Below are 26,536 nucleotides of genomic sequence, written 5' to 3'. Positions count from 1 at the left end.
TCCCTCTCTCTCCTTCTCTCTCTGTATCTATGCCTTTTAATCAATAAATAAATCTTTTAAAAAAATAATAAACAAGACTCAATTTCTGCTCCTAAATATTTATAAGCCCAGATCCCCCAAATAAGTAGGATAACAAGTAAATTCTTTAAAATACATCTCACAAGTGTCAGTTTCACACAAAAGAATACTAGCTAGGCTTATTCATTTGGATGCAGAAAAAAATGTTGGACAGTGAACAAATAGATGCACATCCAGCTTCCTGCTAATGCTCCTAGGAAAGCAGCACAAAATGGCCCAAGTGCTTAGGGCCCTGTCACCCATTGTCGGAGACCAGGATGGAGCTCCTGGCTTTGGCCTGGTCCAGCCCTATTTGTTGTAGTCATTTGGGGAGTGAACCAGCAGACAGAAGACTGATCTCTCTCTGATACTCTACCTTTCAAGTAAATAAATATCTTTTAAAATGTCTGGGCCGGCGTCGTGGCTCACTTGGTTAATCCTCTGTTTGCTGTGCTGGCATCCCATGTGGGCGCCAGGTTCTAGTCCTGGTTGCTCCTCTTCCAGTCCAGCTCTCCGGTGAAGCCTGGGAGGGCAGTGGAGGATGGCCTAAGTGCTTGGGCCCCTGCACCCACATGGGAGACCAGGAAGCAGCAACTGGCTCCTGGCTTCGGATCGGCACAGCGCCGGCCACAGCAGCCATCTGAGGAGTGAACCAACGAAGACCTTTCTGTCTCTAACTCTACCTGTCAAATAAATTTAAAAAAAAATGTCTAAGAAAGAGGTACCTGGGAGTGATCACTGGACACTAAATAAATAATAGACCAGCAATACTAAGTGCCAATTAGAAACAGTGACTCAATTTCCATTGCTGATGAGAATTTCACTGGTACAACCATTTCCAAGAGTTGTTCGGTAGTATTTAGTAAAGCTTAACACACATAAACGCTATCAAATGCCAATTTCCACTCCTGGGTATAACCACCAAAAAATATATGCAAAAATGTTCACAACATTCTTTGTACTAGTAAAAGCACTGCCAATAATCTGAATGTCTACCAACAGTTGATTGGGTACATGAGTTGGCATATTTCATACAATGGAAAATGAGCATTACAGAGGAATGAAAAAGAAATTACTGAATCACGGCGTGAGCAAAAGCAGCCAGACCCAAAAGTACAGTTATTACTGCATTTATGTGCAATTCAAAATCAGGCATATCTAATTAACTGAAAGATATAGATCAGAACATTCGGTGGAGCTTACTGGGGGCGGGTAGGGGGTATTAAAAGGTTTAATGGAACTTTCCAGTATGCTGGAAATGTTCTCTTGATCTGAGCGGTGGTTAATACACCCATGGATATTTGCAAATATGCACTGAGCTACATACTTGAGATTTGAGCATTTTACTATATGCAAGTCATACATCTCAGTCAAAAAGTAAAAATTTAAGGCAGACAAAATATGTAAAAGACAAAGCAAACCTTCTGCTGGAAGTCTAAGGCACTGGTTCTCAAAGTGTGGTCCATGTATTCTTGGGGTCCCCTGAGACCCTTTCAGAAGGTTTAAGAGATCAAAATTGTTTCCATAAGACTAAGACATTAATCTGCCATTTTCACATTCTCTCTCAGGCATACAGTGGAGTTTTCCCAGAGTCTACAAGATGTGTGTATAAACAGATAGAAGGCAGAAGAAGATAGAGAATCCAGTTGTCTTCTATTAAGCCATATTTACAAAAATACAATAAAATGAATGTCACTTCGAATTATTTTTGTTTTGGAAGTTGTTTCTCATAAAAATATTTACACTGACATGCAATAGGTTTTATTATTTTTAAATGTTAATTTGATATAATCCCACATAAAAAAAGTTCTTTGGTGTCTTCAATAATTTCAGAGTATAAAGAGGTCCTGAAGCTTGAGAATGACTGGCCTAAGAGATACAATAAAAACAATCTCAGCTTCTTTTGCTAGTTCTCTTACAGTAATGAAAGATGAGGAATCAACATTTTCTCTGAAACCATCTGTGCCAGACAAAATCACTGCTACTATATTTATCTGTGTACTCTCATCTTCAATTCAGAAAAAATAATTTCCTCCTAAATATTATCTTCCCGAATAGGCTACATCACTTTTTAGCAGCTAGTAGTAATGTTTTTAAAGCTTTGACTTCAGATCAAACTTTAAGCCCCTCTGACTAAAAAGAAATTATACCTCTGCCTACTAAGTCTATGGTCCTTAAACTTCACACTGCAAATTGTTGGTCAAGTACAATTAACCCACAAGAGCCGAAGTCCTTTGGATCCCATATATGCATGTGCACAACAAACATACAAACACAAAGGAGAACCGAGAGGGAGAAAACATTCAGATTATTACATTAATCCTCCATTTATTTAGCAGTCCAACAACTTCTAAACTCAAACTTTTTACCTTTTCCATTTAAAAAAATATATATTTATTTGAAAGACAGAGTTAGAGAGGCAGAGGCAGAGAGAGTCTTCCATCCATTGGTTTACTCCCCAAATGGCCACAACAACTGGGGCTAGGCCAGGCAAAAGCCAGGAGCTTCATTCGGGTCTCCCACATGGGTGCAGGGGCCCAAGTACTGGGGCCACCTTTCGCTGCTTTCCCAGGCTCATTAGCAGAGAGCTGGATTGGACATGGAGTAGCCGGGACTCCAAGCGGTAACCATATGGGATGCCGGGTGCCTTAGGCGCAGCTTTACCTGCTATGCCACAGTGCCAGCCCCTGGCCTAGCATTGAAGATGCCAATTAGTACACCTGCATCTCACACTGGAATGCCTGGGTTCCACAGGTTCAGCTCTGGATTCCAGTTTCCTGCTAACGCAGACTCAGGAAGTTAACTAGTCATCATGGCCCCAGCAACTGGGTTCATGCCATCCACATAGGATATATGAATTGAGTTCTCAGCTCCAGAATCTGGACAAGCCACTGTAGACATTTGAGGAGTACACCAACAGATAAGAGTTCTGATTCTCTAATAATAAAAACTAAAAATCAACCCTGCCAAATTGAAACTTACAAAATTACAGGAACTATTTAAATAATAAAATTATCCACCTATTTTAATCTATCAAGCTATTTAAAAAGCCACAAAAAGGGGCAGATACTTGGCTCAGAGGTTAAGATGTTCCTTGGAATGCCTGCATCCCACATTGGAGTGCCTGGGTTTGAGTCCAGTTCAACTAGCTTCCTTGGTGGTAGACAACCTGTGAGGCAGCAGTGATGGCTCAAGTAGTTGGGTTCATATCATCCATGTGAAAGACCTGAATTGACTTTCAGGCTCCTGGCTTCAGCCTGGCCCAGCATTGGCAGTTGTAGGCATTTGGGGAGTGAACCAGCAGTAATCTCTTTCTGTGTGTCTCTTTCTGCCTTTCCAAAAAAAGAGAGAAAGCCACAAAAGAATCTACAGTTTAAAAATCTCTGGATGCCAGATTCTAGCTCCTACATTTTGGGGTAGGGACAGGGTTATGAGAAACAGATGTGCTTTGATACTCTACTGCTTAAGTAAAGGAATCACACTGGCACATTGGCAGAGTAGTCATTCTATAGCCCAGATTCCTTTCTCTCCATGACCTTTCAACAGATCTCAACAGCAGCTCTCTGTGAGAAGAGGGAAATGGGGCTGGGAGAAAAGAGCCGAAAGAGAAGACAACAGAGGTGTTTTACTTTTAACTTGGTACTCCATTCAGTGATGAGAAGCCAAAGTCAAAATAGCAGCATCTCCCTCACACAATAAAGCGCCCCATGAATCAAACTCCTTTATTCTATCCCTAAATCATTACCTCTTACCATCTCTTAGCACAACCATTAAAATATTGTCTCAACTCCCCTGCTACCCAACTCTTTTCCAACAAATCTGGCACAATGCCATCAGAATCACCTTCCAAAACAAACATAGGGACAGGTGTTCAGCTAGGTGCTTAAGCCACAGGTTAGGATACCTGCATCTCAAAGTTGCCTGGATCTGAGTCTTGGCTCCTGCTCCCAATTCCAGGTTCCTGACAATGCAGATCCTGAGAGGCAGCAGGTGCTCATTTGGGTAATTGGATCCCTGACACTCATGTAGGGTATCTGGATTCTGAACTGAGCACCTGACTTTTGCTTGGCCCAGTCCGGGTCACTGCAGGCCCTCATTTGAGGAATGAACCAGCAGATGCTAGCTCTGAGTGTCTCTCAAATCAATTTTAAAAACAAAAACAAATCTAATGGTTTTCATAAACTGGAAGGCTCATTTCATGGCCCTAAAACCAAAACCAAGACAAGTCCTTAGCCTTGAGGTGAAGACATTAATTGGGATGCTTCCATCCCACATCAGAGTGCCTGTGTTTGATTTCTGGCTCCAGTTCCTAATTCTGGGTTCTTGCTGATGCAGACTTGGGGGGAGGGGGGTGGTAGTGATGGATCAAATAATTTGGGTTTGAGTTCCTGTCACCCATATGGGAGACCTAGACTGAGTTTCTGGCTTTGGCCTGGCCCAACCCTTGGTCATTGCAGGCATCTGCAAGAGTAGACCAACAGATGGGAGTTTGCTTGTTCTCTAATAGATTGGGGGGGGGGGGGGGGGGCAAGCATTTGGCACAGCCAAATGCAGAGATGACTGCATTCTATATCAGAATACCTGTGTTTGTGTCCTGCCTCCATTTGATTCCAGGTTCCTGTTAATGCACACCCTGGGAAGCAGCAGTGTTAATAGAGACCTGGATTGAGATTCAGACTCCTAGCTTTGGCCTGGCCCAGCCCTGGCTATTGTGAGCACTTGGGGAGCAAATCAGTGGATAGAAGATCTCCCTCTGCTTTTCAAATACAATGAGAATTAATACAAGCAAAACCAAAGCCCAAATGCCCCTAACATAGTACTCAAGGTTGTTCCTTGTGATCTTAGTCAAACTCAAATTACTTCTCTAGTCTATCTCCTATACCCGCCCCGCCCGCCATCTCCAATGTTCCTTCCACATTTTACTGTTTTCAGGCTTCCCTTGCTACATTTCAAGTAATAGCTCTCAATTCTCACCCCCCAGGGCACATATGGCAATGTCTGAAGACATTTTTGGTCTGTCAACTGGGGAAGGGGGTTACACTACTGACATCTTATGGGCAGACACTTCAGGGATGACTAGGATATCACCCCACAACAGAGAATTATCTGATACAAACTGTCAGTAGTGTCAAAAGTTAAGAAACCTTGCCTGACCTCAAGTTGTTCCTTCTCTCTGAAAGTCCTTGTTGTAATTCACAGGACCATCAAAATAGTGCACTTCTGAGGACCAACAAATCTTACTCAATCCTAACTGAATGATTTCTTCATCTCTTACCACTATACTTTCCATACCTCTATTTAATACATCTCTTATCACACTGAATAATTAACTGGCCCACTAGACCTTATAGACTTCAAAGTAGAAATTAATCATCTTTACATCCCATGGTGCCTAAAAGAGTATTAAATGAATGAATCCAACCATTTTCAATTGTTAGAATAAAATAGCAATCACCCAATCCAGATCCTCTGTTTTACAGTTTCATCAAGGTTAAACCATTTGCTAAAGTGTTGGTAGAGTAGCTGCAACTATAAGCCAAGTCTTTTGGCAAAGATTAGGGCTCTTGACTACTATCCACTTCACTCCCTCAATCAGGCTGAGGGAAGTTCTGGCCATCTAGAAAGGATAGTTGAGATGTGGAGACCGTCAATCAAGGCTCAGGAAATTTCCCAGACCCAACTTCCCAGGTATTGTTTCTGAAGAAACACAAAAGAAACCAAAATTGGGTAAGTGTTTGGCACAGTGGTTGAGATCCTGACTAGGATGCCTGTATCTGAATGCCTAGGTTCCAGTCCCAACTCTGTTTCTGATTCCAGCTTCCTGCTAATGTGCATCCTCAGTGGGCGATGGCTCAAGTAATTAGGGTCCCGCCACTCACTTGGGAGACCTGGATCAAGCTTAGGTTGCCTAGCTTTGGTCTGGCCCAACCCCAGCTGGTATGGGGAGTGAACCAGTGGACAGAAGATCTCATTTACTTTCTAATAAAAATTAGAAAAAAAAATCACAGACAACTAGTCTAAAACGGAGTGCCAAGAATAAACCCATTGAAATATGAAAAGCTACAGCACCCATGTAAACTATGGACACTTTGGGTGGGGAAATAAAAAATAATGTTGCAAAAGTAGAAGGAAACTATGTCAAAATGATCTCATTCTGGGGGCAGGAATCTGGCCTGATAGTAAAGATGCCATTTAGGATGCCCATGTCTCATACTGTAGAGTTTGGATTCAATCCCTGCCCCAGCTCCTGATTCTAGCTTCTTGCTAATATAGATCCTGGGAAGCAAGGTAATGGCTCAAATAGTTAGGTCCCCACCACCCGCAGGGGAGGCCTGGATTGAGTTCCACACTCTTGGTTTCAGGCTGGTCCAGCAGACACTTGGGGAGTGAACAAAGGATGGGAACAGTTTTGCCTTTCAAATATATAAAATAATTTTTTTTAAAATAAAGTTTATATGATCTCATTCTGGAAGGATTAGAGTTGTGAGCAATATTTGTGTAAAGAGCAGGAAGAGATAAGGAGGTACACTTCAGGAACATGACTCTTGTGGCTGTGTAGTTGAATGGTAGCCAAAGAATCTTCCCATGATTCTTTCACTGACATGATTTCCCTTCTGATGATGCACTGAGCATAACTAAAGAAATCCCCAGCTGACATTTATACAGCTCAGATAATGACATGCACTGATATCAAACAAGGAATACAACTATAGGTACATTAGGTTCCTCCTGCAACCCTAGATCTGGCCCTACAATCCTTGTCTCAGCTCAGTAGGCTCCAAGAATTCTGGATAATATATACCTACAAATGAAACAGTAAATATGAATAAATAAGATTTTATGTAGTTATTCCCACAGAAGTCTAGACAGATGCTGTATATAGATTGTATCCTCCTTCCACACACAATGCATTCCTGAGAATGTGACAAGTTCAATATTTCAAAGCCAAACAATAGAGTCAGGTTTTTAAGTGGTTTTCCCACTCCCAGAGTGCAAGAAAATATAAAATTCCTGACTACCTTCTTCTTTCGAATATAAACTTTATCATACATTTGCCACAATTTCCTATTTCTCTCTATCATTCACCACCAACAAGGTCAACTAACAAGCACAACCTATCCCAGAAAGGTTAAAGATGCGTATCTCTATTCAATATAATCAAGAATTTTAAGTTCAAGACCTCCAGAAGACGATATTTTTACTTTTTTATCTTCTACTTACTTTTTTATAAAAGGACAAACTGCATCTGAAATCACATACATACATGTGAAATACTACTGCACAAACATAGTGAAGCTGCAAAAACCAAACTGTTCTCAAATAGGCAATATCATCTTTCAATAAAAAGAAACCTCTTTCATCAGTTAATACACAAAGTCTGAAATCAACTTAAGGGAGGTAAAGGGTTACGATAACAGTGCATAAAAGTGGAGACTACAAAATTCAAATATATCACACATGAAGACCAGTTAACATTTTCAATGGGAAAAAGGTGAAGAAACAGGAAGCAGAGCTCATTACAAATTTATTGCAAGAGACTTTTGTATACACAAGTCTACACACAACTGTAATATATGCACTCTCATTTCCCAGTCCACAGAAAATTAGAAAGGGAGAAAACAAAGGATGGAACCATGAACTACAACAATGAAAAAAGATCTTTTAAAAAAACCAAAAACCACTTAATTCAAAAAAGCTGGGGTGGGTGTTGTGGCAATAGGTTAAGCTGCCACTTAGGACACCTGCTACTCATCAGCAAAGGAAGGGGGGAAGGGGAGGGACCGAAAGACCCCAGGCTGAAGCAAGGAGTCTGGAACTCCATCTGGGTCTCCCATGTGGGTGGCAGGAGCCCAAACACTTAGGCCATCCTCTGCTACTTTCCTATTTGCATTAGCAAGGAGTGGATCAGAAGTGGAGCAGCAGGGACTGGAACCAGCACCCAAATAGGATGCCAGTGTCATAACAGCTTAACCCACTGTGCCATACCAGCCCTATCGATCTTTTTTCTAACAATAGATTACATTAATTTCATCATCAGATAAAAAATTATAAAAGATGTATGTTTAGAAAGCTTTCCATCAGGGGCCAGCATCACAGGCAACACCAGCCCCAACATTGATTTTTAAATTCACTCTAACCTGTGTATAAGACATGAACAATTCTGTTTCACTTACCTTGTATTCCTGATTACATGGCACACTATGTAGCACATAACAAGCACTTTAATATGATTATTGCATTTAAAATGAAATATAAAGATACAAGACAGAATTAGACAAAGTAACAAACCTGAAAAAAAGTAGGATGTGCTGAAAACTTTTTTTTTTTTTAAAAGATTTATCTTCATCTACTTGAAAGGTAGAGGAACACAGAAACAGAGATATTCTATCTCCTGTTTCATTCCCCAAATGCCCGCAAAAGCAAGGGCTAGGCCAGGCCCAAGCCAGGAGCCCAGAACTGCATCCGGGTCGCCCATATGGATGGCAGAGACCCAAGCAGTTGAGCCATAACCTACTGCCTTCCAGAATGCATTAGCAGGAAGCTGAGGTGCAGGGAGTGGTAGACTCAAACTGACACTCCTTCCAACATGGTATGTGCGTGTCCCAGGAGGCTGCTTAACTGGCTGTACCACAAGCCCAACCTGAAATTAATTTTCAAATCAGTAATTCTAGTGGTCCCCCAGCAGGGAACTTAGTAGAAATGCATGTCCTAGGGCTCCACTCCAGACTTACCGAATCAAATTCTGGGAAGGGGACCCAGCAATATTTAACAAGCCCTCCAGGCTTGAGAACCAATGCTTTAACCAAGGTGCTGGCAAACTGGTCACGGACCAAATCTAGCCTACTCTTTTTGTATAGCCCACAGCTAAGAATGGATTTCACACAGGAGCATTTGCGATCAACAATGACTTTAAACCCCAATTAAGCAAAGTAACTGTATTACCCACATACACATACCAAATTCTGTCCTTCTCATTAGACCTGAATTACAGTTTCATTCAATTGTCATTATATTGTTAAATTCATCAATAAATCACTTTACTCCACATCCTCAATTTTGTCTCTTGGCCTACGAAACTCCAAAATATTATCTGGCCCTTTACAGAAAAAAGTTTGTTAACCCCTGTTCTGATCTTTGGAGATGTTATCAAGGACAGTAACAATCTTCCTATACTACCTTGGATCAGAGACAAAATACTGGTAGGTAGAATATGAATCTGATAACATATGGCAATTTCTATGCTCGTTTTCTTGAAGTTATAAGTAGGGTCTGGCATTGCAACACCACAATCCCATATCAGAGTGCTGGTTCAAGTCTCAGCTGCTCCACTTCCCATCCAGTTCCCTGCTAATGCATCTGGGAAACCAGTGAAGGATGGGTTCCTGTCATCCACATGGGAGAACTGGATGGAGTTCCTGGCTCCTGGCTTCTTCCTGGCCCTGCCCCAGCCACACACAATGCAGCCATTTGGGGAGTGAATCAGGGAGTGGACAATCTCACTGCCTTTCAAAATAAATAAATCTTACCCCTTCCCCCTCAAAAAAGTATAAGCAGTTGAGAGACAAGACCAGAAAAGAAAGATGAAACCAACAACCCAAACTTACAACTTTCAACAGCTACCAAACTAAGCAGGAAGGAAATGGGCATAAAGAATAGGACAGGGAGGCTTTCCCTACTCCTTTTTTGCCTCATATATTTTCTTCTCTTCCCAATTCAGATTACAGAGGATGGGATATAATATCCAAGTCTACCACTTCAAAAGCATTCCAACGAAAACAATTTCTTTGATAACAGTGACTAACATGAGTCTAATGTGTTTAGAGCTTAGTTTCAGACAGGAAAAACTATAAGATGTCATGAAACAACGCATCAATTCTGCACAGACAGCTCAAGGTACTGGAAGTCAAATATCATCAGGGATTTTGTCACTCAGGCATTCAACAGTTTTTATAAACAGTATTTTTCTAGGTATTGTGTAATACACAAAGGTGACAGACAGAATCCCGGACTTTACTATTAGTATTATCAGGTAGAGAATTTAGTGTTAATTTTATGAGTGACCATAAATGTAATGGTTCAGAGAATTTAATAATTAATTTGATTTGTTGGACATGGAAATCATTTCATGAAGAAGACAGTCTATGCATACTATATTGGTTAGGTTACTTCATTACTTTGAGCTATTTTACTCATCTGAAAATGAGAAGTCTGAGTAGAACCAAGATCCCTTCCAGGACTCCTCATCATGAAAGTATTATTAGGTCAAGTGACTCCAAATAGCAAAGAGAATTATTAGCAAAACAGTAGAAAAAAATTTTAAATCACACCAAGAATATGTGGGTAACTGACTATACTCATCCAACAAATAGTTACTGAATGTCTAAGTGCCAGGCACTTTCCTGGTGCTAAGATGCATCAATCAGTAACTTAGGATCTTGAGGCTGAGTAGATGGAAGCCACCAACCTAAAAGACAGAATTTGGAGAACAAAATTAATGAAAGCACCTGAACAAAATAAAACTAACAATAAGATAGAAATACACACAGTACACAGACAATAGAGCATCAATACAGAAAAGGAATGACAGGAGGAAGCAGCAGCACCAGAGCACATCATTCCTGCCCCCAAATTAAAAGTATGGTAATACAGCTATTCCTGAAACCAACAGGCCACAAATTCTAAAAGAAATCTATTCCTTCTGTACTTTACATTGGGCTTACTAGAATTAAGAATGAAATTCTATTCAAAGAAATTAAAAGGTAACAAATTCCATTGGTTTATGAAGTAATAAGGAATAACGTAACACCTTAATTCAGTTTCCTATGAGGCTCACATAAGGGTACTTCAAAATGTTCATGAAAAAAATGGAATTTAAAGGTAAGTTTATTTTGGTGTAAAAAAATTTTGAAATCCATGCATATGAGAAGTCTTCAAAAAGTTATAGAGTGGCCAACATTATGATGCAGTAGGTAAAACCACCCCCTGCAATGCCTGCATCCCATATGGGTGCCGGTTTGTGTCCTGGCTGCTCCACTTCCAATTCAGCTCCTATTAATGGCCTGGGAAAAGCAGCAGAAGATGGTTCAAGTGTTTGGGTCCCTGCCACCCACGCGGGAGACCCTGATGAAACCCCCAAGACCTGACTGTTGTGGCCATCTGGGGAATAAACCAGTGAATGGAAGATCTCTGTCCCCCTCTCTAATTCTGATTTACAAATAAATCTTTTTAAAAAAGTTTAGGGAAATGTATTATTTTGGGAAAAAAAAATGCACGGACACAAAAGACGAAGGATCTTTACCTTCAAATGAACTGGAAAACAAAACACAACACCTTGCTATACATCAGACACCACTGTTGTGGGGTTGGTTGGTTTGTTTTTCTAGTGCCTAGTTTCTGCCCCAAATGTACTCAATTACAATCTCCAAAGAATAAGACCTAGGCAAACATATTTTGAAAAAGTTCCACCAATGACCCTGATACACAATTGAAGTAGAAACATCACTGTTAAACAGTGATTGATAGTAAAACTGGAAACCCATTTGCTGATGCACACACACACACACACACACAATACATGGGAGTGTTATGTGTACCCACTGAAGCCCACAGGACTTAGCACGGGTATGTCTAAAGAATTTCAGGTACGATATCTCAACCTAACAATACATTTTCTAGCACCTTATTTCTTAAAAGTATATCATTATTATGTTATAATCAACAGTAATAATGATACAATCAAACCTCAAGATAATGTCAGAAGTTTCAGGAATTCTCTTGTCCTTCCTATTACATAAACTAATGACCAATGAAGTCCTATTTTCTGAAATGCAATTTAACAAAAACATCTTTAGGAATTTTGTATCACATTAAGTATGCTCACAGATCCCACATTAGTAGGCATCTCACCCCTCAAATAGAATTTAGCACAATGGATCAACAGAATTAAGTGATTTTTATGTTGTTCATTCCATAAAACAATTATCAACCAATAAACAGTTATCAACCAATGCTACGAAAAATGCAAAATGAAACCCTTAGTTTTGGAAAGTTCTTGTGAAAATCACACTAATTTTTAACTAAGCTAAATAGAAATCTTGAATTGAGATAATAGAATTTCACGATATTAAATGCTCATTTATCGGATGACTTAAATTAGAGGGAGACAATTACCTGATTATTTTTTCACATCTTTAAGGAGTATTAACTTATCTAACATTATTTTAAACAAACCCAGCAACTAAACTACCACCCTGAAAGATTGGGAGGCATGTGGAAGGGGAAGAACCTATTTGCTGTAAAGTTTTAATATCACCTTTAGCCAATCAAGGTATTTCTCAAATCGCAAATTATTCTGATATTCTTATAAACAGTAGACTCAAAGCTACCCTGGTATAGGAGACAAACCAAAAGTTCTACATGGTTTTTAAAAACAGCAATCAGTGTCATTTCACTAACATGGCACAGTAGCTGAAGCATCAATCACTAGTTGACCCCAACAGACAGACCTCAGTGCTTTATAAGTATAATGGAAATAATACTACCTATATAAGGTAATAATAGAAAATGTTTACCAGTAGTGATATATATTTAATGTTCAATAAGTGATAATTTTGCTAATTTAAAACAGTTGAGAAAATCCATTTTCTTATTAATCCACGTGAAAGCTTTGTAATAACAAGCTAAAAACAACAGCTCAGTGGCTTTCAACTTTGCATGTAAGAATCATCTACAGAACTTTTAAAATACACCTTTGTGCATGCTCCACATATCAGATGAACTAATCAGTCCCTGGGGGGGAGACCCAAGGATCAGTCGTCTTTTTTTTAAACTCCCCCAAGTGATTCTAACGTTCAATCAGAGTTGATGTCTAAGGTATTAACTCTTTCTCAAACACTAATGTTAGCCTCTAAGTTAAAATACAAGAACTTAGCAATAAATACAATGGCTTTCAAAGATACAGCTCCTAAAAGAACCAAATGGAACTAAAATCCTGTTTCTGTTTTTTTTAAGAACATTTCAAGATTCAGAAGACATACCAGGCAAGAGGAAAAATATAGTGCAGACAACCATGCAAATATTAATTCTTTTGTAATAAAAACTAATTCAATAACCACAGGATAAGCATTGTTCCCTTCCTCAGTTTATGAAACAGAAGTCTTACAACAGGACTAATCCTTTAACATACATCCCTGTAAATTTCAAGCAACATTAACGTGCTTCAAATAAAGACTCCTTTTGGTAAAAAAATTCTGAAAGCATAAAACGTTAAAAATTGATTTCATGAAGTAAAAATAGGCTGAAAGAATGCTTGCATATGCCCAACTAGTAAAGAATTAGATGACTGGCAAATTCACGACAAATACCCAATTTCAAAAGTAAAAGCAGCATTATTAACTACCATATTATAAAGAAAAATTATATGGGGGGCTATCCACAAAATCTTTTATCCTTTCAAAGTATTAGAAATTGCATCTCAAGATCGTGGAAGAAAAAAGATCCAAAGTAAATCCTATTTAGGCATTCCATTGATAAAATAAGAAAACTATGTAACAGCAAGAAGACACACAAAGAATTTGCTGAAAGGTAAATTTGCTGCCCTTCAAAGCTGCTTTCTGAAGGAACTCCGTACTATCACACAGTGTTCCTAATGTTACTGACTTCCTCTAGAAATTTTCTCTCAGGAACTATCAAGGTCAGCAAACAAAAGGAAGAAACAGCATGAGAACATTAAGATACACAGTTGAACAAAACTGTAAGAAAAAAGGCAGTAAGAAAATAATTTAAATAGTCCAACTGTTTTATTTGTCAATCAGAGAAAATCAAACATACTAAAATATCAAAAGCATTTTGAGTTCCCCCTTGGAAGACTAATTTCAATACTTAACCCTTCCAACTCTACCCAAACACTGATGAGTGAAGTTCAAAGGGTTAACATTACAAGTATGACAAAGCACATGAGTTTAAAATTTGAGACATCTTCGTATATTTAACGAATAAATCTTCCAAGGATTTGGAAGACGTTTGCTGAAACCAAAATGGCAGCCCACTGAAGCGGTACAGCAGGGAGAGCTAAAGGAGAGTTTGCAATCTCTAAGTTCAAGTGAACAGGTTAAGAAAGCCTAGCTAGTTCTGGGTGAGTCCTTATCTTAAAGGTAGATAATGAGCTGTAAGGGAGGATTAAGTACCTGCTGAAAAGTTTCCTAAACAATGTGCCCCGAAAATTAATTCTTCCTCAAAAGTGAAAGTATACAAACGATAAACAGATTTAGAGAACTCATGGGTTTGCAGGTTAAAGAACGACACCAATATTTCTCCTCCCACCCAAATAAAGTATGGATAGTCAACCCTGAACCTCAAGTTGCTCAGCAAATCTCAGCTACTCGGAAGCAACTGCATACACCTGTATACTGTAGAAAATTCAATTTACGCTAGAACTAAGCAACTTCCCCAAAATAACAGGCTTCATTTAAGCAGGGTCTACCGAAAAATCCTGGAAAATTCCTGCGTAAGTTCCAACGCTACAAAAATCCATACAAATAACAAAACCACACAGATACACCTGCTCTGTAACTCCAGTCTAATATTTCACAATGAATGAAAAAGAAGCCATTCCTCAAACCTGAAGCCCCACATCAAGAGAACCCGAAGGTCCTCTCATCTGCAAACTCGCACATGCTTAGATTTTTGCAGAAACAGTTAAAAATAGAAAGGTGGCAGGTCCAAGCTGGCTGGGAAGCGATCTCTGCATCAAAACATCTTTCGCGGCTTTGGCCCTGGGCAAATGACGGGGGCGGGTGTGGGGGGGGAGGTGGAGGCGGCCGATAACCCGGCCCCGACTCCCAGACCACAGGGCCGCGGAGAAACTGCGGGTTATCGCGGGAGGGTGGGGGGTGGCGGACAAGTCGTCGGCCTGATAGCCAGGCGAAGCCGAGGCCTAGCTCTGCAGCTTCAAATCACTCCACCTCAGTAATGGCGTTTGGTGTCAAGTGGAACCAGACTGGGGAGGACAGTGGCCCCCAGTTCGCTGAGCGCCGCGGCTCGCGCAGGGGGGCGGCTCGGCCCCGGCGCTGACCCGGCCCCCCGGGGCGCCGGGAGAGAGGGGGCGCCGCACGCCGCGCCCGGAGCCCCCATCCTCCTCCTCAGCCCCAGACAGGACGGGAAGGGGGAGGAGGGGGAGGGACGGAGCCGTCAGCCATTTTCCCTTACAGTCCAAAACACACAGACACGCTCCCGGGACACCGGCTCCGCGCCCAACGCAGTCCCGCGCGCGCGCGCGCGCGCCCAGCCCGCGACGGAACAGGGGAGCGGGGAAGCCCCCGGCCCGGCCCGCGGCCCTCCGAGGGAGGAACCTCGCGCACTCGCACACCCCCTCCCTTCCCCTCCCCTCCGAGCCAGCTGTTGGCCTCGGAAAGGCGCGTCGCCCCGGCGCGGCCGGCTACTCACCGCACGACACAGGCTTCTCCTTAGAACGGGGACACGCGGAGGCGGGTGGCGGCAGGGGACGGCGGGGCTCGGTCTCAAGAAGGGGCCTACCCTAGGTACATCCCAGGCCCGGGGAAACGGGCGAAAAAGTCTGTCTAGAGGCTGCGGAGACCGGGCTCGGAGCTGCGGGCGTGAAAACGAGGGGGCTGCACACGGGCGCCGGAATTCGCTCCTCCCCGCACCCGCCCTGCAGCAGCGGTGGCGGTCGCCGCGGCCACCTCCTTCTCCTCCCCGGCCGACAACGGCCCTTTTCCCCCTTCTCCCCTCAGGCTGGGGGCTCTCGCTGAGCTCAGACGGGGTCCGGGTGGTGCGCTTCTCCTGCGTCACCTACTCCGGCAGCGGCGACTTCACCTTCCCCTAGTCACCGCCTCAGTCCCCGCTACGGGTCCGGCCGCTTTGCTGCGGCTGGCTCCCCGCTACCGGCGCTGACCCGACCACCGGGCGCTGAGGCGGCCGCCTCCCGCGAGAGAGGCGGCAGCAGCGGGCTCCCGCGAGGCCTGAGAACTGTATAAGGCGGGGAGGGGCTCGGCTCGGCAGAGGCCCGAAAGGGCCGGGTGCAGAGAGGTTGCGGCTCCAGCCGCGGCGGAGACTAGCTTCCGCAGCCGCGGATGCCTGTCCTCGTCAATATGGCGGATCCGGCAAACCAAAAAAAAAAAAAAAAAAAGAAACCGCTCGGCCGGCGGCAGCGGCGGCGGCGGCAGCGGCAGCGGCGGCGGCAGCACGGCGGCGCAGACTCCCACTAGCCCCAGCACCGCCCAAAGCCCCGAGGTTCTCCGCCCCCGCCAGGTCCCGCCCCCTACGGGTCCCGCCCCTCGACCCTCCCCCTGCTCCTGCCCAGTCCCCCCCCTCAGCTGCCCCCACTTCTCCCCTACCACCGCGGGCCGTGGAGCCAAGGAGAACAGCGCGCGCGCGCCGCCGGGGGGCCGGGCCAGGCGTGAGACGCCTGAACTCTGAGAGCTAGCGTGGGGGAGGGGAAGACAATGCGGTAAAGGTTCCTCACGCAGTACCGTTTCTTTCGGCCGGCCCTTGCCGGATCACGTTACGGCCAAAAACGGGTACCGTACCCTCGGGAGCGGGCTGAGGACAGAGGTGGCACGAGGACGGGCCCAAGTTGGGGGAAGGGAGGCCTAAGAAGAACGAACATACCACGCAGGAGAAGGGGCTGGGCTGTGGATACTGGCAGAGTGTGTGGCGAGGACAGGGTTAATCGTGTGAGCTCCAGCCGCCTCGTTCAGAGTTTGATTTGGGCTGCTTGTTTTTGTTCCATTGTGAACCGTGGCCCTGCCGGCGAGTACCCGGATGATGACGTCACCGACCGCCCCTTTTCCGGGATTGTGGGGGAAGGGTGGGCGGAAAGATGAGATCCCGAGAGCACGCGTCGCGCGGTCGCAGACGCGGTGCTGGGGGTCGCGGCGGCGCAGCTGACCCACGTCACGTGACGCGAACAGGCCACGGGGCGGTGGCGACGCGAGGTCCTGAAGGCCTGGCCACCTGCTCTGCGCCGATAGGGGGAAGGCGTGGCTATCTCCTACCGCGGGAGGAGGGGCAGTTGGAAGCGGGGGCCGGCTCCCTCCGCCTATGAGGGAGGCACCGTGAGAATCTCATTCACATGATACTGTAGCATCAGAACCTGAAAGCTCTCAGGCTGCCTCCTACCCTGAAAGACTCTGGCCATTGGAGCCCTTAAAAAAGAAAAAACTGTAATGTGTCCCGGACAGCATAGCGACATTCTGGCAGTACTAAATGTAGCAAAATTAGCCTATTGCCAAATCGTCTGCAGGATTCAGTGTAAGAAACCAGAAGAGCTTTATGAACCCATCCGCCGTATCGTGGACTATTTTCTGTATATTTATATTCCAAAATGGGAACCGCGTGGGAAAAATTCATCAGGCGAATCCCAAATAAAGGGGCACACGTAACAATTTATACAGTCCTGCTAGGATGCTCAAAGGAAAAGGATGTAAGTGCAGTTCCTAAAATACTACAGATTCTTTTGACTTAAAAATGCATGTGGACACCGAATTGCACGTAAACCCCTACCAAATGTGATCTGTTGATTTCTATATAAACGGTTTAATTTACTATGCTGTAATTACATTAATTTGTAGTAAGTTAAAATGGAATCCAAACTAGGTGACACATTGACAGCATGTTACTGGTGGCTTAAATTGTTAAACTATTTCTCTGTACAGTACTGTCTACATTTTTCACCACAGAAAATTATCTAATAAGGTGTCCAAGACACATCATTCGTTGCCTAGTAACTCTCAGCTTGTGTAATCTTGTTTTTATAATTATTTCCATAAATGGTTTGCTTCTCCCACTACCTTATGGATTCCTAAAAAATAGACACTGCCACCCACCTATACTACAGGTTTGCTAAAGGCATAGTGCTTTTATTTCATCCTCAGAACCTTATGAGGTAGCCAGAACATATATTCACATTGCTATGCTTGACTTTAGATAAGGAAACAAAAAGGGTAAATGATTTGTCAATGATTACAAGACACAATTTGAACACAAGTCTTTTAACCCTATCAAAAGTGCACCTTTAACAAGGATGTCTGCTCTGACCAATTCTATTCAACACTGAACTTGAGGTTGTGGCCAGGGCAGGAAAGAGATGAAATGCATCCAGAGAAGAAAGAAAACTATCTCTACTTGCACATGACACGATCTTATATACAGAAAATGCTGAGGAACCCACCATAAGAAGTTATTAAAACCAACAAAAATTTAACATGGTTGCAGAATATAATATTAATACAAAAATCTATTATACTCTTATCTACTAGCAATAAACAATCTGAAAATCAGATAAGGAAATTCCATTTGCAATAGCATCAAACAATAATTCAAGAATAAATTAATCAAAACAAGTGCAAGATTTGTACACGGAAAACATTGAAAAAACTTAAAAGCTGACCAAAATAAATGGAAAAAATCCCATATTCCAGGATTAAAACAGTAATACTATTAAGATAATGATACTCCTATGCCCTAGCAAAATCACAGCAGACAATTTTTAGCATAAATTGACAAGATGATGATAAAATTTATACTCATGTAGATCATCAAGGGACCCCTGAATAGCCAAAACAATATTGAAAAAGAAGAATAAAGTTTGAGGACTTGTACTTCCTGATTTCAAAGTTTACTATAAAGTTCCAGTAATGAACAGAGTTTGGTATCAGCATAAGGACGAGTATATACACTAGTGGAATAGGAGAAAAACCAGAAAGAACTCTTCATATATATGGTAGTTGATTTTTCATCTAGTTTTAAGACCATTCAGTTGGCAAAAGAAGAGTTTTTTTCAACAAATGGTGCTAGGAAAACTACACACACACAAACACACATACATACACACAAAACAAGCTGGACCTTTCTATCACATACAAAAATTAACTCAAAATGGATCAAAGACATAAGAGGTAAATACAAGGAGTAAAATGAGGTAAAACATACAATTACTAGAAGAACACACAGAGGGAAAGCTTTATGACATTGGATCTGACAGTAATTTCTTGAATATGACAATAATAGCATGACAACCAAATATTAGATATACCATACTTACATTAAAAACTTGTGTGCATCAACCTACAGAAAAGGAGAAAATTTTTGCAAATCATAAATGTGGAGGATTCAAAATGTTCACTGAAAAATGGAGTTAAAATTAGTTTATCTTGGTGCAAATTTTTTTAAATCCATGCATACTTTTCTAGTAATGTGCATCTTCATGAGCTTTTTGAAGATTCCTCATACGCATGGACTTCAGATTTTTCGTATCAAGATAAACTTTTTACATTCAATTTTCCATGAACTTTTTGAAGTACTGTCCTATATCTCATAAAAGGAGTCACATCCAGAATAAATAAAGAACTCCTACAACTCAACAACAGGAAAAAAATCAAAACAGACATTTCTTCAAAGAAGACACACAAATGAGCAATAAGCACATGAAAAGATGTTTAAAATCATTAATCACTAGGGAAATGCAAATCAAAACCACAATGAGATACCACTTCACACCCATTAGAAAGGCTATTCTCAAAAAGGAAAATATCAAGTGTTAACCAGGATGTGAAAAATTGGAACCTGTTTATATTGCTGGTGGGAATATAAAACTGTGCAGCTTCAGGGGCCAGCGCTGTGATTTAGTAAATTAAGCATTAGCCTGCAGCGCTGGAATCCCATACGGACAGCGGTTCAAGTCCCGGCTACACCACTTCTGATCCAGCTCTCTACTAATGTGCCTGGGAAAACAGTAGAAGATGGCCCAAGTGCTTGGACCCCTTTGCCCACGTGGGAGACCCAGAAGAAGCTCCTGACTTCAGATCAGCCCAGCTTTGGCCATTGGGGCCATTTTCCAGTGGATGAAAGACCTCTCTCTGTCTCTCCCTCTCTCTGGAACTCTGCCACTCAAGTAAATAAATTGTGCCATCTTAATGATAAACAGTGTGGCAGTTCCCCAAAAACATAAAATTAGTAAACTAAACATAACATCCCTTATGCTGGTTCTCTTTACTATTTTTGACTTTACAATGGCATGAAAGTGATAGCCATTCAGTAGAAATTCACTTCCAATGTTGAATTTTGTTCTTTCCTGAGCTAGCACTGGGTGATCCGTTCCCGTCTGGTGATGCTGGGCAGCCGCAGTGAGTGCAGCTCTCAAGCAGTCACGAGGGGAAAGCACCACTGCACCGCAGTGCACTGTGCTGCTTAGCTGAAATGTGCCCTGGATTAGGGGATTCCATGCATTCTCCACTTGTGAGAGTCTCAATTTATGATGGGCTTACTGGGACATAACCCCATCATCAATCCTCCAGGAGCACCTGTACACCCAAAAGAATTGGAAGCAAGAGCTCTAACAGATACTTGAACACCAACTTTCAAAACAGCATCATTCACAGTAGTCAAAATGTATAAACAAACCACATATCCATTAAGAAATAACAGGGTAAACAAAAATGAGGTATATATACACAATGGGATGTTATTCAGCCTTAAAAAGGAATGAATTCTATAAAGTAGATGAATCTTGAAAACATTCTGCTAAGTGAAAGAAGCCAAACATGCAACATCACACACATATTATGATTCCACTTACAGTAAGTACCTAGAATAATCAAACTCAGAGACAAAGAACAGAGGCTACTGGGGTTGGGGGGTAAGGGGTTGTTGAACAACATTACACTGAATGGTATGCTTAAAATGGTTAAAATGGCAAATTTTATGTTATGACATTTTAGCAAAATTTTAAACATGAAGAAAAAAATTCCAGCCAAATAGTAGCAATGTTACATAGTTTTGTCTACAGCATTCGAGTCTCCATTTCAAGTCAAGCTCACCAGCAACTTACTCCTTATGCTCTTGCCAGCACAGTGTGTGCCTGGCTCCCACAGCAGGCACAGTGTATAGGACTGTTCTCTTTCTAGACCTTCTACTTGGTACATGGGACAGGAAATGAAGTGAGTTAAAAGAATAGGTTCGATGCTACAGTGCAACTCCTTAAATTAAAATTCATACAGTCTACAGTTTGTTCAACCTTTCTTTTGGTTTCTCTTTTCTAGCAACTGTCCCTTAGCTTTAAAATGAAAACTTTATTTCCGGCTTCTGCCTCATTAGGTCAAAACCTTATTATGCTACATTTCCTCACAAAATTTCCTGTTACACTCTCTCTCCCCTCTCCTGTCCCACAAATATTTAATATATATACACTCATTATTTCCCAGGACATGTAAAGAATACATAGAGTTTCTCAGATAAGTGGATAGTATTTAATACTTTCAGGGTTAAAAATTGCAAAGAAGTTCTGTAGGCAAGGAGTAAAAAGTTTCACATCTGTGGAAATACCTTCTGGGCTAGTGGCCAAACCAAAATAGAAGAGGAGGGAGCTTTGACACTATGACCCCTAGAGAAGGCTTTGTGAGTGAATGGAATAAGAAGAGCTTATTAACTTTAATATAAAATACAATAACTAAGGATCTAAGTAGGTGGTCCCATTCCATCTTCCTTCATGACAACGGAAAGGGGACACAAGCCAGGGAGAATGAGGCTAAAAGATCACAGCCACTATTGGTGGAGATTCAGTTGAATTTTCGACACCAGTACCTAACAGCATGCTTAGAAACAGCCTGTCCATCATTTGGGAACCTCTCTGAAAATGACTTATTCCCAGCCAAGGACTTGAACGCAAAGTCCTTGAAGGACACAGGAAGTAGCCCCAGCTTTGGATAATCCCTGTGTTCTACAGACAAAAAGGGTTCTATAGCAAAACTGCCCTGTATCTGCCCCCTCAAGGGGGACCAGGTGCATGGTCTTAGTCATAGCACAGGGGCTTAATCACTAACCAATGCCACCTGCCAGTACAAGGAGCGTATCAAGGACAAGCCAGTTAATGAATGTTATCAAGTCAAAGAATACAAGAGTGCTTCAAAAAGTTCATGGAAATGGAATTAAAAGATAAATTCATTTTGGTCTAAAAATACTTTTTAAATCCAAGTATATGAAGGATGTCCAAAAAGTTCATGAAAATGCATATTATGAGAAAACTATGCATGGCTTTGAAAATATCTTCACACCAAAATAAACATATCATTTAATTCTATTTTCCATAAACTTTCTGAACTAATATTTATATACATATAAATATTATATTTATGTATCTATACAAGTCTTAAGAACTTGCAGTTCATATATGAAAGAAACTTGATAGGTATTTCAAATTTGATGATAATCTTAAACATGTACTTCTTATTACTAACAAGTTGTGAAGCTGAAAAGAAATTTCTAGGTTATTAATAAAGAAAAGAAGTTTTTGAACAACCATGATGGTGTTTTCTGGATTTTGTGCTGTTTAATTTGTCACCGTTTTAACACTTGTAATTTGTGGAGATTTCTCTTCTCATCAAGTGCTTTCCTCAAAGTACATTGCCCAGATTGTGTTAACGTCAGGCTTTACAAAGCTCAGGTTTGCCCCTATTGAGAGGGATGTGGTAGTAATAATAATAATTTTTAAAAAGGCAAAATCACGACTGTTTTCATAGTGTCATTCGAGAAAGACTGTCTATTTTCTGTTAGTCCTCCAGTTAAAAAACAAAACAGCAACCCCCCCCACCCCGCAACTTTGAAAAGCCTAGAGAAGCAGAAGAAATATATGCGACAAGATGAAATCCTTTTTTATCCTGATTTTCAAAAGAACCTTGGGAGCCCCATAAAGTAGAAGCTAAGCCCCCAGGGCTTGGGCATCAAACTGGATGGCTCTGTAGGAAATCCACAGAACCGGGGGGGGGGGGGGGGGGGCAGAAAGGATTCAGGGTCACAGAGAGATGGAGCCAGAAAGTAAGGAAGCTACAGGCTGTGCCTCCTGAAGTGAGAAGCCCTGGGATGGATGGCAATTTTACTCATAGTGGCTTTCCTAAATGCTGATGCTAGGACTCCAACATTCCTGCCATTGAAAAGGGGCACCTTCCCTTGGGAATGAAGACATTCCCATTGTGATCCATATGTCAGGCTCATCTGCATCCGGGCAATATGAGGTTATCACCGGAGATTGCTTATCTCTGGATATTAAAGATTTGAGGAATGAGACCTGAAAAATGCTGGCTGAACCCCAGAGCTGACTCTGAGCCAAATGGCCTCCCTACCCTACCCCCAACAGGAAGCGACACTGTTAATATGTCACCAATGAGTCTATGAGCCAGCATTTTAGGTATTATTGAACTCTGCTAACTCTAGAATTTTGGGATCTCTCGGGTCTTATTTAAAATGTGAAGAGTTTTATTTTATGTATTTTGTGTAAACCACCACAGCACAAAATAATCTGATCCTTTTGTTTTTACTAGTATAGTCTCGCTATTTTGTCTAGGCCTAAGAAATACATATTTTCCCAGTAGTAGATACCACTTGTTTATCGTACAAACTACACCTCACTCCTGACCCTATGCTAGTTCTGGTAAATTCATTGCTCCTTAAAGATCCAAAATTTTCCAGGTCTTATCTTGTTAAACTATAAGCTACATGACTGAAATGTGGACATGCAAAGTCAACCTGAGTTTCTCAATCTTTTCACAACCAAAACTGCACTGTAGCCACTCAGACCAAACATTCAGTAACTCAAGTCAGACATCAACTCAAATTCCTGCTACATTTCCTCCATGTATCACTGCAGCCTGGAAAGCTGCGGCTCCATCTTACCTCTGCTTAAGCACACACTATTTTTCTTTCTTGGCCAGCATGGAAGTTTTGTAAAAGACGTTTTTGGCCAACGCTGTGGCTCACTTGGCTAATCCTCTGCCTGTGGTGCCGGCACCCCGGGTACTAGTCCCGGTTGCTCCTCTTCCAGTCCAGCTCTCTGCTGTGGCCCGGGAGGGCAGTGGAGGATGGCCCAAGTGCTTGGGTCCCTGCACCCACATGGGAGACCAGGAGGAAGCACCTGGCTCCTGGCTTCGGATTGGCGCAGCACTGGCCGTGGCGGCCATTAGGGGAGTGAACCAACGGAAGGAAGACCTTTCTCTCTGTCTCTCTCTGTCTATAACTCTCTCTGTCTCTCTCTCAAAAAAAAAGTTATTAAAAAAAAAAAGACATTTTCTACCACCCTTTCCTTTCATTAGAGTTTCTTCAAAGTCTACTCTCATTTGGAAATATTGCATATCCCAGAAAAAAGTGAACACTTTTAGGTTCATAAATAAATAAGCTCATTTGCTACCAATGTACACAGTACAACATCACTAATTTGGATTTCACTAAATTAAAACATGGTTCTCTAGACAGAAACTGTCTTGAATTTTATGCTTGCCCTATCATTGGTGGAAAGAAAAAAATAAGGGGTATTATTCAAATCAACAGTATAGGGGCCGGCGCTGTGGCACAGTGGGTTAAGGCCTCAGCCTGCAGCACCAGCATCCCATATGGGCGCTGGTTCGAATCCCAGCTGCTCCTCTTCCCATCCAGCTCTCTGCTATGGCCTGGGAAAGCAGTAGAAGATGGCCCAAGTCCTTGGGCCCCTGCACCCACGTGGGAGACCTGGAAGAAGCTCCTGGCTCCTGGCTTCGGATCAGCTCAGCTCTGGCCATTGTGGTCATTTGGGGAGTGAACCAGCGGAATGGAAGACCTCTCTCTCTGTCTCTCTCTCTGGCTCTACCTCTCTCTGTAACTCTGTCTTTCAAATAAATAAAATAATTCTAAAAAAAAAAATCAACAGTATAAACAAAACCATAAAGGAATTATTTACAATTTAGTCTCTTAAAACAGTTGTTTAAAATAGTTTAGAAAAATCTGTTACAACACTAAATTGCTAAATCATTCTTAGTAATTAACCTCTCTAAAGTGTCTGGAATCAACGTAGAAATGAACTGAAGACTGTTTCCACACAGAGCTTTCTAGAATTGAGAGAGGTAGGACAAGGACCCAAGTTAAAGAGAAACCCCCGGGGGACTCTGTTGCAGGTTACCAAAACTCCATTTCCTTTAGGACATCTAAAACAGAATTCACTCCCTAAGAGCATATGGAAGGAGATACATATATGTGCACATAACGACAAAGCACCATTTCTCTAAAGATATTCTACAGTTCAAACTTTTCACTAGTCAAAAAGGCTTCCTTTCAACTGAAATTGTTGAGGTGTGTGTGGGGGTGTTTATTTTTGTCTGAACATTGCCTTTTTGATTGCTGGAAACAGCAATTCCTTCTTGGCTCTTAGGCATATTTCCCCCCTCTTTTAGAGAAAATGGTTTCTTTTTAGAAAAATGTAAATAGTGATTTGTCGATCATCTAACTTCAGTCCTCTTCCTTCTTCCTTATATTTTTGAGTTCACTTCAGGACTTCTTGCTTCTTTGGGGGATGGATCTGGCTAGTGCAGAGGACATCACAGTTCTGCTCTTAGGTTTACCGACTCAAGAGGCTGTTTGCAGAAGGTGCTGCTGTTTATGGCTGCACTGTGCACTCACAGTTTGCTTAAGGACTGGAGAAAAACGACAGTGTTTCCAAATCAGCCAGCCCTTTCTGCTTGCTCAAGTCCTTCAACAAACATGGGATTACATATTGAAATGGCTAAGTAAGATAGCTTTTAAACGAGTGCTAGAAATGTTAGTTAGGAACAGGTGGTATAACCAAACAGAAACAGCCTGGCTCAAGCACCATTCTTTTTTTTTTTTTTTTTTTTTTTTTGTAAGATTTATTTTCTGCTTTGAAAGACACAGGTAGAGAGAGAGAGTGGGAAAGACAGAGAGAAAGACAGAGAGAGAGAGAGAGAGAGAGAGCGCTCTTCACTCCCCCAATGGCTGCAATGGCTGGGGCTAGGCATGGCTGAAGCCAGGAATCAGGAACTTCCTCCAGGTTTTTCACGTGGTTTCAGAGGCCCAAGCACGTGGGCCATCCTCTGATGTTTTCCCAGGGGGACTAGCAGGAACCCGGACTGGAACTGGAGCAACAGGGACTTGAACCAGCACTCAGATGGGATGCCAGCACTGCAGATGGCGGCTTACACCCACTGTGCCACAGAACCAGCCCCAGCAAAGTTTTTAAAAGGAGTGGGCATTGACATACAGTGTGTTAAACTGCTGATTGGGACTCTAGCCCCACTCTGCTTCTGATTCAGCTTTCTATTAATGCACCTGGGAGGCATAAGATGATGGTCCAAGTACTTGGGTCTTTGCCACCCACATAGGAGACCAGGATGGAGTTCCTGTCTCCTAACTGTTGCCTAATCCAGCCCTGGGTGTTGGAGGCATTGAGGAATGAAACAGCAGATAGAGAAAATCAATCAATCCCTTGCTCTCTCTCTCTCTCTCTCTCTCCCCCTCGCTGTCTCTCAAACAAATAAATAAATAATCTTTAAAAAATCTTAATCCCTGCACACTATTTCTCAACTTAAACTCCACGAAGTTCAAGAAAGTTTGATAACTTTCAAAGCAAAGATACCAGTCATTTGATTCCTCTCTAGAGAACTGAGGGTCCCAAGATTGGAACCAAGTCAATGCAGCCTTTTTT

General features: G+C 42.2%; 1 protein-coding gene across 8 annotated transcripts in view; it reads right to left on the bottom strand.

The window, feature by feature from the left end:
• Positions 1-26,536, bottom strand: part of USP9X (ubiquitin specific peptidase 9 X-linked) — a 192,968-nt gene that overhangs the window by 116,303 nt on the left and 50,129 nt on the right. For 4 of the 8 annotated variants that reach the window (XM_008272502.4, XM_008272506.4, XM_002719846.5 and 1 more), the window contains exon 1: positions 15,502-16,291. The exons of 1 other annotated variant lie outside the window; for it this stretch is intronic. The gene's annotated coding sequence lies outside the window, so the exon portion shown is untranslated. Of the gene's footprint in view, positions 1-15,501; positions 16,292-16,686; positions 16,955-26,536 lie in introns of those variants that run through there. 3 more of the 8 variants (XM_051827694.2, XM_070067485.1, XM_070067487.1) reach the window with 1 other exon arrangement.

Source organism: Oryctolagus cuniculus, chromosome X (assembly GCF_964237555.1).
Source record: "Oryctolagus cuniculus chromosome X, mOryCun1.1, whole genome shotgun sequence".
NCBI classification, from domain to species: Eukaryota; Metazoa; Chordata; class Mammalia; order Lagomorpha; family Leporidae; genus Oryctolagus; species Oryctolagus cuniculus.
This window is presented reverse-complemented; position numbering and strand designations above follow the sequence as displayed.